This window comes from Anthonomus grandis, chromosome 2 (genome assembly GCF_022605725.1).
Source record: "Anthonomus grandis grandis chromosome 2, icAntGran1.3, whole genome shotgun sequence".
NCBI lineage: Eukaryota > Metazoa > Arthropoda > Insecta > Coleoptera > Curculionidae > Anthonomus > Anthonomus grandis.
In genome coordinates, this window is record NC_065547.1 from 21,269,393 (window position 1) to 21,279,440 (window position 10,048).

The 10,048-nt window shown below is 31.3% G+C and overlaps 1 long non-coding RNA gene across 1 annotated transcript; it reads left to right on the forward strand.

Annotated features, from left to right (window-relative positions):
* The first annotated feature begins 543 nt into the window (after positions 1-543).
* On the forward strand, positions 544-970 carry LOC126747721 (uncharacterized). The gene is made up of 3 exons (XR_007664358.1): positions 544-650; positions 718-816; positions 879-970. It is a non-coding gene; the product is annotated as an uncharacterized LOC126747721 (long non-coding RNA).
* Positions 971-10,048: the final 9,078 nt, after the last annotated feature.

Sequence of the window (10,048 nt, forward strand, 5' to 3'; positions counted from 1 at the left end):
TAATAATTAGTTCGTATTATATAATAGAGAAAAAACAGATCTATACAGGGTGATTAGAATAAAATGAGGTACATGGGGGGGATAAATATAGAAATAGAATAATCGGAAACCTTTAGAAATACAGGGTCGGGTAAATAAAAAAAAAGTTGCGTACTTGTGTGCCCAACAATAATCCGTTTTTAGCATATTTTTAATCAGTCTCTCTATGGATATACAGGATGACAACTATTTTACTACGATGTTGCGCTCGGCCGTAAATATTTTTTTTACTTCAGGGCAAGAATTTGGGCAATTGCTTCTGGCAGAGAAGATTTGATAACAAAGGAGAACCTCCATACTCTTTCTTATAAAATTTGTGGGAGGCATTTTGAAAATAAAATGTTTCTAAACGATTTGCACAACAGACTACAAAAAAATGCAGTGCCCACTTTATTCGCAGCGCTAGAATGCACATCTTCAGATTCAACCAGAAAAATATGCCAAGGTAAAATTTTAAAAAATATTTACATTGAGTATTTTAAACTAATGTTAAACATTTTCTTCAGATTTAGATGAACCTTTTCCACGTTCATCCGATGTGACCTCTGTTATAACTTTTTCTCCAACGCTAGAAGACACATCTTCGCATTCAACGAAAGAATTATGTCAAGGTAAAAATGTTGAAAATATTTACGTGCGATATTTATAATTAACTTTATACATGTTATTCAATTTTAGATGAAACTTTACCACAATCATCCGATGTAGCTTCTGTAAGTACTTTGTTTTCTGCACTAGAAAGCACATCTTCGCATTCAACCAAAGAATTATGCCAAGGTAAACATTTTGAAAAATATTTACTTCCGGTATTTGTAACTAACTTTATTCATTTTATTCAGATTTAGTTAAAACCTTCCCACATTCATCTGATGTGGCTTCTGTTAGTAGATCTTGCCTCGTTACTGCGTAATCCCACCAAACTCAAACGGACTTAAGTTTATCATCAAGCATTCCAAGAAAAAATAGACTGAAAAGGAAGTTGAGGCATTTGGAAAACGTACGGTACAATTTAAAAAAGAAAATAGCTAGAACAAATGAAGTTAGTTCAGACAGTTTGTTAGAATCCATTACTTGGAGGATTATGCAAAATTAACACATAAACTTTGCCCGTCCAAAAAGTTAGCTAATTTTATCAATATTCAAGTTAAACAAAGTTTGAAGAAACCTAAAGTTAGAAGATATTCGAATGATTTCAAAAATTATTGCCTCAGTTTATATTTTACAGGACCAAAATTATACAAGAATTCTTTAAGGGCTACATTTTGTTTACCAAGTGTTAAAATTTTACAGAAATTTATCATGCACATTATTTTGCAGCCTGGGATAAATGATTTCGTTTTTGAAACCCTTAAAAAAAAGGTTAATAGTTTCCAAAAGTTAGATAAATTATATATACTATGTGTTGACGAGATGAGTATTAAAGCAAACCTATTTTATAATACTAAAACAGATAAAATAATAGGTTTTGAAGATTTCGGTATTAAAAATAAAAGAGATTTCAAACCTGCTTTAGCAGCAACTGTTATAATGGTTCGAGGTTTGTGCAACAACTGGAAACAACCTATTGCCTACTATTTCGTTAATTCCACGTGTCCTGGTAAAAACTTAAAAGAAATAATTCTAAATGTCATTTCCAAATTAAATGAAATTACTTTAAGAGTGGTCGGGGTAGTATCAAATATGGGATCAAACAATATCCAGCTGTCTAAATTGTTAAATGTGTCTTCAGATTCGCCATATTTTTTCCACAATGAGTTAAAAATCGTTTTTCTTTTTGATGTCCCTCATTTATTAAAAGCGCTCAGAAATAATTTTATGAAATACAAGTTTATTATAAATGACGAAATCATATTATGGGAATTTATCAAAACATTTTATAAACATGATAAACAATATTCGGTTAGAGCAGCCCCCAAATTGACTGATTCACATATTTCTCCTGGAAATTTCGACAAAATGAAGGTCAAGTATGCCTCTCAATTATTCAGTAATGCAGTTGCTACTGGAATGAACCTTTATATTCGGTTTGGCTATCTACCACCCAGTGCAAAAGCAACTGAACAATCTGTTAGAAAAATTAATAATCTTTTCGATATGTTGAATTCATCATCGTCCACAGGACCAACAGAATATCACAAGGCCTACAATGGAGATATTGCACAAAAGAAATATCTGCTAGAGTGTTTAGACATGTTTAACAATTTGCATGTTTTAAACTGAAAAGGGGATGATATAACAAAAACAATCAAATGTGTTTATGGTTGGACATGGAATTTATAAGACATATTAGAATCTAATGAAATGGGACTTTTATTGACTCGAAGAGTTAACCAGGACTGTTTAGAAATTTTTTTTGGGTCGGTAAGGCAACAAGGTGGGAACTCTGTTAATCCAACTTCCATACAGTTTATAAGGGCATTCAAAAAAAGCTTTTGTTTGGATATGATTCACTCGGGATCAGAAAATTGTGAAAAAGATAATACCGAAATTCTTTTGAAAATTGTGGACATAAGTAACAATGACATAAATGAAGCACCAATCGATCAGCCTTTAATAGATATGCCAACGGATTATTATAACTGTAATGTTCTGATAGAAAATTTTACTCGTTATATTTGTGGATATCTTATTAAAAAATGCCTATCAATTCATTCGTGTGAAAAATATGAAACTTACGCAAGAGAATGTGACGAAATAGATGAGAGCTCATTATTTTGTTATCTAAAAGCTTACAGTCATACTGAAATTGAACCATTTGGAAGCCTCTATATGCCAAATAAAACATTTGTTCGATATGTCACATGCTTGGAAAATTTGTTTCAAAAAAATTTTGAAGGCTTTTCAACTCAAGACAATATTGTGCTGAAATTAATCAATGTGTTTAATACGGTGGAATACACACATCCCTGTCAAAGTTTTCCCTATAAATATTTTGCTAAACTATATGCAAGGATTAGGATATATTACACAATAAAACATATAAATATTCAATTTAAGGTTCCCAATAGAAATAGGAAACTAATTATTTGGAGAAATAAGTAAGTGATATATTATATATTGTTCTAAATATTATTTATTGGAATAGCGTGATGCACAGTTCGTACAAACCTAAAACCTGTATAGATAAAAAAATTCCAACACCTGCGAATTTTTGTTACGTTGCTTATTAAGTACCAACTAAAATAAAAGTATTAGATTTTGCAACTCTTTTTAAGCTCAGCAACACTGTTAAAATGGCGAAAATCTAAATGTATTAATAAATTTGTAAAAAAAAAACATTGCTACAAAGTTAATGGACGCTTTACTATGGTATATTTAAGATATAAAGCCAAAGTTGGAGCTACTAAACAGTATGGCAAAGTCAAATAAATGACTTTGCCAAAGTGTTTAGTGCTTCATTAATATTTTTTTGTGTAACTTTAAAGAAAAAAAATTTAACATTGTTGCAAAACTGTATACTACCTTCCATTATTAATACCAATAGTTATGTAAATTTGCAATTGTTTTCTATAACAGCAAGATATTTTTTTGTCGATTTAGTAGTTAAAAAAAATATAGGTTATAAAATTTCGCTTATGGAAAATCTTACATCTAGTTCTGTTGACACTAAGAAAGATTTATCCAAATTCATCAGTATATATTTCCCAAAACAGTATTAAAAGGGGGGTATGTCAAAAATTATTAATGAAGCAAAATAATTGACTTTGCCAAAGTTTTTAATAGCTGCAAATTTGGCTGTATGGCTTAAATAACATAATTAAGCATCAATTAAAGTTGCAGCAATGTAATTTTTTTTTTTTGGATTTTTAAGAAAATTATTTATATTTCTGCCATTTTAACAGTGTTGCCATATTTAAAAGAGTTGCAAAATTGTATACTTTTACTTTAAATGGTACTTAATAATATAACAAAAATTCGCAGATGTTAGAATTGTTTTGAATTGTTGCCAAATATTTATCTTTGTTTATTGGCCTAAAAGTTTCTATTTGTTTTGAAATATTACTTTATTTGTATGACTGGTTTTAATCCTTAAAATACTATATAGTCAGATGTTAATCTAAAAGCGTTACTATACAGGGTATTAATTAAATATGTACCATAAATAATTTAAGAGGCAATTGTTTGAGTAATTTTAAGACAAAAAGTTCATATGAACATAGGTCCGCAAGTTCTCTGACGGTGTTATTTATAACATTAAGGAGCTAATTTACCCCTAACATGATTAAATTTATTAGGTTCAGTGTAATCTCGAACGGGACCTGAAGAAATATTTGTGGCAAAAAAATTGGGGCACCTGAATTTTGTGCCATTTTTAATATCTTATTTGATTTACTTAAATACAAATACAACTTTTTCGTATCTTGCTTATTTTTCGAGAAAAAAAAAGTCCACTTAATCGCATATCCCTGGATCACACAAGGAATTTGGGGAAAAGTTTCTTTTGGAATTTATTATTAACTAAGCAAGATTCAAGAGACAAAAAAGTTTTATTTTTATAATCCACAGAACATAATAAAAATTGCACTAAAGTCAGTGGCGTATATTTTAGTTGTTGTTAAATTTTAACACCCTGTATATTGAGAACGAAGAATTTCTGGACATATGTTTATATGAACTTTCTGTTTTAAAATTACTTAAAGAATGGTCTCTTAAATTTATGGTACATACCTAATTAACTTCCTGCACGTAGATTCTTCTATATCGTCGTTGTTAGATGTAGAAATGCGATGTTATTGTTATTTTTGTTTAAATATTTTGTTAATGTATGAACTTTATTAATATTAAAAAATCAATATTTGTACTATGTAGGTATTTTTATTTAACAAGATAATAATATCTAAACAAATGTTTAAAGTCCGGCTCTAGCCAAGGCAAAAGCCGCGTGGACCGTAGCGAATGTCAGCGGTATCCCTACTATAAGCAAATATGCCGCGCCTGCGTTAGTACGCGTGCACCGAACTCGCTTATTCAAGCCAATGTATTTTTATTGGAGTGCGACTGCTGGTTTATTTATGCTGTGATAATGGGTATAAACCCCGACAAACTAAGAAAATTAAAAGTTTAACTTGGAAACCAAAGGATTTGAATTAAACTTTTCTGTAATATATATTAAATATCTAAACGGATTTGAGATGGTTGCAAACCTCTACAAGCGAAAGCTTTTTGATTACAAATTATTGAGTAAGATGTTATAAATGGCTATAATTGCCAAAGGATATGGATAAACCTTAGATATTTATTATAAAAAAAACGATTAATCCAAATCCTTTGGGAGCCTTTTTCATTTCTTTAACATTCGACTTTTTAAGTAATTTTTACATACAGTTGTAAAGGTTTATAACCACTATAAATCGATTTAGTTATTGATTGTTAATATCTGGACAAAAAAAAATAATAAATTCCTTGGGAATTTGAGGAGATACGGGCATTAATCGATTAAATAACAACGGGCGCGGAGTATAAATAGGTTGCTGGCAAACGACATATGCTGCGTTCTAGATGGCTGGTTGCTGGATATCGATCGATATGAAAAAATATCTAAAAAAACAACACAACAAAGTGGCAACTTCGAATACGAGCATTGTATACATAGTATAGTGTATACACTGTATACATATATTCTACGTTGCTAAGTTGCTTTTTTTCATTAACTTTTTTGTGAGGAATCTTTTTTTTTATTTTGAAAAATTTGTTGATTATTCTCAAAATATATATTATTAGTCAGCAAATAAAGGAAGCTTTTAAAGAGTACACTTTTTACCTGTTACAGAATACATACATATGTAGTGGATTAAGAAAATTATATATTGAATGAAAAATTGGAAAGTCGATTTGGCATCATTGTCTGAGAGATGGAGAACTCAAACAACCTCGCCTATGGTTTGCAGCTAGGCTTATTCTATGCATTCATGTTCTAAGTCAGAAGGGTTTTTAAAATTAGGTGGCAGATCATGATTAATATTTGTGTAAGTTAATTTTAATTTCTTAACTGTAATTCTTTTCCTTTCTTTACGGAAAGTTGGTCAAAAAATAAGCGGCCTTTTCTCTTAATACCTCATATTTAGTATAATTTCCTAATTCTTGGTAATACTGCAGTTTGGGTTGAGTTCTGTTCTTATTGTAGGCTCGTCTAGCTTTTTCGCGAAATTTTAACAGCCTAATATTTTGAGTAATCCAAGGGGTGAACTGATTTCTAACGGAGCATTTTTGCTTATCAAATTGTTAATATATGTGTTAAGCAGTTCAATCTTATCATTAATATTATTTGGTGTTCTATATATTTGTTGGTCCGGTATAGTTATTGCGTCTTGATTAAATTTATTTAGATCAATATTATTATAATTTCTAAGATACGTCAATCCTGGTTTTACTTTCAGTTTGGGCAGGTTAATAGTTACGTAAGTTAAGTTATGATCTGTTATTTCTTCAGAAATTTCAACAGAGATACTATCTATGACTTCTAGATTCGAGCTTGTAATTATTAGATCTATCAGGGTTGCAGAGTGCTTATTAATCCTGTAGGCCTATCAATTAGTTGAATAAGGCTGAATTATCTAAAATATTTTTTAAATTTGAAGTGTGTATTGAATTTTGTCAGGGATTTATGTTTAGGTCTCCAGTGATAATGATATTTTCGTACAGTGGAGTTAAAATAGTTAGTAAGTCTTCTGGTTTGTGATTAAATTCCGTAATATTATTCGACGGGACGCGATATATACATGCTGAGAAGTATTTTTGTGAGCAAAGCACAAACTCGATGAACATAAATTCAAACAAATTTTCTGAATCAAACAATCAAAAACTCAAGACATATTTTATTGAATGTTAGTTCTTTTTTTATGTACATTGCAACTCCACCACCCCTTGTTTGCCTTTCTTTCCTGATAAATTTGTATCCTGTAATTATAAAAGTATTTGAAGGTTGATCTGGTGAGAGCCATGGCTCTGATAGTGCTAATATATCAAATTTAGTGTTCAACATAGGAAGTAAACTGATGAAAACCGGTATTCGCAGCACATTCGGTTTATTCGCCATTTGCGGAATTCAAAAAGAGAACCGCCTCTACACCATTCTTTCCCATAACACGCTCTGCCCCAAAACCCACCAGAACTACCATGTATTTTAAAACCGTTAAATGTGAGAAGAATAAACTCTTGCAGCACCCACTCGCACTTTTATCTTGCTTTTCCAGGGTCATAGTCCCCGACAAATAAACAAAATAAAAATAGACAAAAAAAACCTTATAGTCCCTATTTGCCTAATGAAATGTTTTCACTGGGCGATCTTGCAATAGCAAATTGAGGTCCCTCTCCTAAGAGACCCTATGCACTATATCGCCGATTCTCACACAAATGTTTATGATTTAACACCCACACTTGTTTACTAGAAAATTTTTGCAGGGCACATTTAAACAAAGTAAGCCGATGTTTCTTAAGGTCTTCCTTTATTTGCACGGCACTTTTAACTAATTTTCGAGCCTTTGACCGTACGGATTCCATCGAAAAATGTACTAGTACAGCATCGGGTTTATCGCTTGGCTTTTTTAGTTTAACGCGGTGGCATTTTTTTTATGTCACCGGGATTTATGTTTGTTTTGAATGTTTTTGTTAGAAGGTTTGTGACTTCGGCTTGAGCACAGCTTAAAGAAACCAGCAGTCGCACTTCAATAAAAATACATTGGCTTGAATAAGCGAGTTCGGTGCATGTGTACTAACGCAGGCGAGGAATTTTTGCTTATAGTAGGGATGCCGCTGACACTCGCTACGGTCCACGCGGCTTTTGCCTTGGCTAGAGCCGGACTTAAACATTTTTTTAGATGTTATTATTTTGTAAAATAAAAATACCTACATAGTACCAAATATTGATTTTTTAATATAAATAAAGTTCATACATTAACAAAATATTTAAACAAAAATAAACATCGCATTTCTACATCTAACAACGACGATATAGAAGAATACGTGCAGGAAGTTAATTAGGTATGTACCATAAATTTAAGAGACCATTCTTTGAGTAATTTTAAAACAAAAAGTTCATATAAACATATGTCCAGAAATTCTTCGTTCTCAATATACAGGGTGTTAAAATTTAACAACAACTGAAATATATGCCACTGACTTTTGTGCAATTTTTATTATGTTCTGTGGATTATACAAATAAAACTTTTCTGTCTCTTGAATTTTTTTCGTATCTTGCTTAGTTAATAATGAATTCCAAATGAAACTCTTTCCCAAATTCCTTGTGTGATCCAGGGATATGCAATTAAGTGGACTTTTTTTTTCTCGAAAAATAAGCGAGATACGAAAAAGTTGTATTTGTATTTGAGTAAATCAAATAACATATTAAAAATGGCACAAAATTCAGGTGCCCCAATTTTTTTGCCACAAATATTTCTTCAGGTCCCGTTCGAGATTACACTGAACCTAATAAATTTAATCATGTTAGGGGTAAATTAGCTCCTTAATGTTATAAATAACACCGCCAGAGAACTTGCGGACCTATGTTCATATGAACTTTTTGTCTTAAAATTACTCAAACAATCGCCTGTTAAATAATTTATGGTACATACTTAATTAACACCCTGTATAGTAACGCTTTTAGATTAACATCTGACTACATAGTAGTTTAAGGATAACTAATTATACAAATAAAGTAATATTTCAAAACAAATAGAAACTCTTAGGCCAATAAATAAAGACAAATAGTTGGCAACAATTCAAAACAATTCTAACATCTGCGAATTTTTGTTATATTAGTAAAAGTACCAACTAAAGTAAAAGTATACAATTTTGCAACTCTTTTAAATATGGCAACGCTGTTAAAATGGCAGAAATATAAATAATGTCCTTAAAAATTAAAAAAAAAATATTACATTGCTGCAACTTTATTTGATGCTTAATTATGTTATTTAAGCCATACAGCCAAATTTGCAGCTATTAAAAACTTTGGCAAAGTCAATTATTTTGCTTCATTAATAATTTTTGACATACCCCTCTTTTAATACAAAAGTTTTTATAAAAAACGCTACGCTTTGTAAAAATGCTATTAAAATAGTCACTAAGTACGGCGCTGAACTAGGCGATACACCTATGAACACAGTTCGATAAACAGTGAGCTCGGCATCCGGAGAACATGGCTGCGGCATGGCTAAGGATGCTATTAGTTCGCTTACATTTTCGAGCGGAGTGAGACTGCTGGTTTCTTTATGCTGTGGCTTGAGTATCCTCGTCTCGAAATACGTAGATTTGAGTTGCGAGAGACTTGCTTTTGCATTTCAGAACAATTTATAAGTTCGTTATTCTTTCGGCTTAAAGCTTCCACTTGGTTTTGTAAGTTAGCGATTTCTCGGGTGTGAGTTTTAAGCTTTTGCCCTATTTGCTTTCCTAGCATTACGGCTACCTTGTCAACTATCTCCCGTAGATACTTTTCATTAAGAGTATATAGATGGCACCAAAATAGTATTGTATCTATTGCGTCAAAGACAAAAACCGTATTTCCAACTACAACGACTTTCTCAAAAAGAAAAGAAAAGTATACCAGTTCAACAGCCTCAAATTATTATGAAATATAATAAATACTTAGGCGGGGTAGATTGAGCCGACCAAAATATTAGTATTTATAAAACATCAATAAGAGAGAAAAAATTGCTCTCCTCTTTTGTCTCATTCTCTTGATATAATGCTTGGCAGGTTTATCGAGCATCCAATGGAAAAAAAATCATTTGCATTTTAGGCAGTCAGTTGCAATTGCTCTATTGGAAACTTACAAAAGTCTAAAAAAAGAGGTGCAGGTAGGAAATCTGCAAATTTACACGAGCATTATAGACAGACCAGATTTGACTGACTAAACCACTTGGTAGCTTACTAAGACAAACAAACTCGTTGCAGTATTGGTCATAGAAAAAGCAATTTTATTTGTGAGTTATGTACCATTGCTCTGCACCCTAAATTTTGTTTTATAGAATATCACCAACGATAAAGTGCTTATGTTTCATATTATAAGAATAAA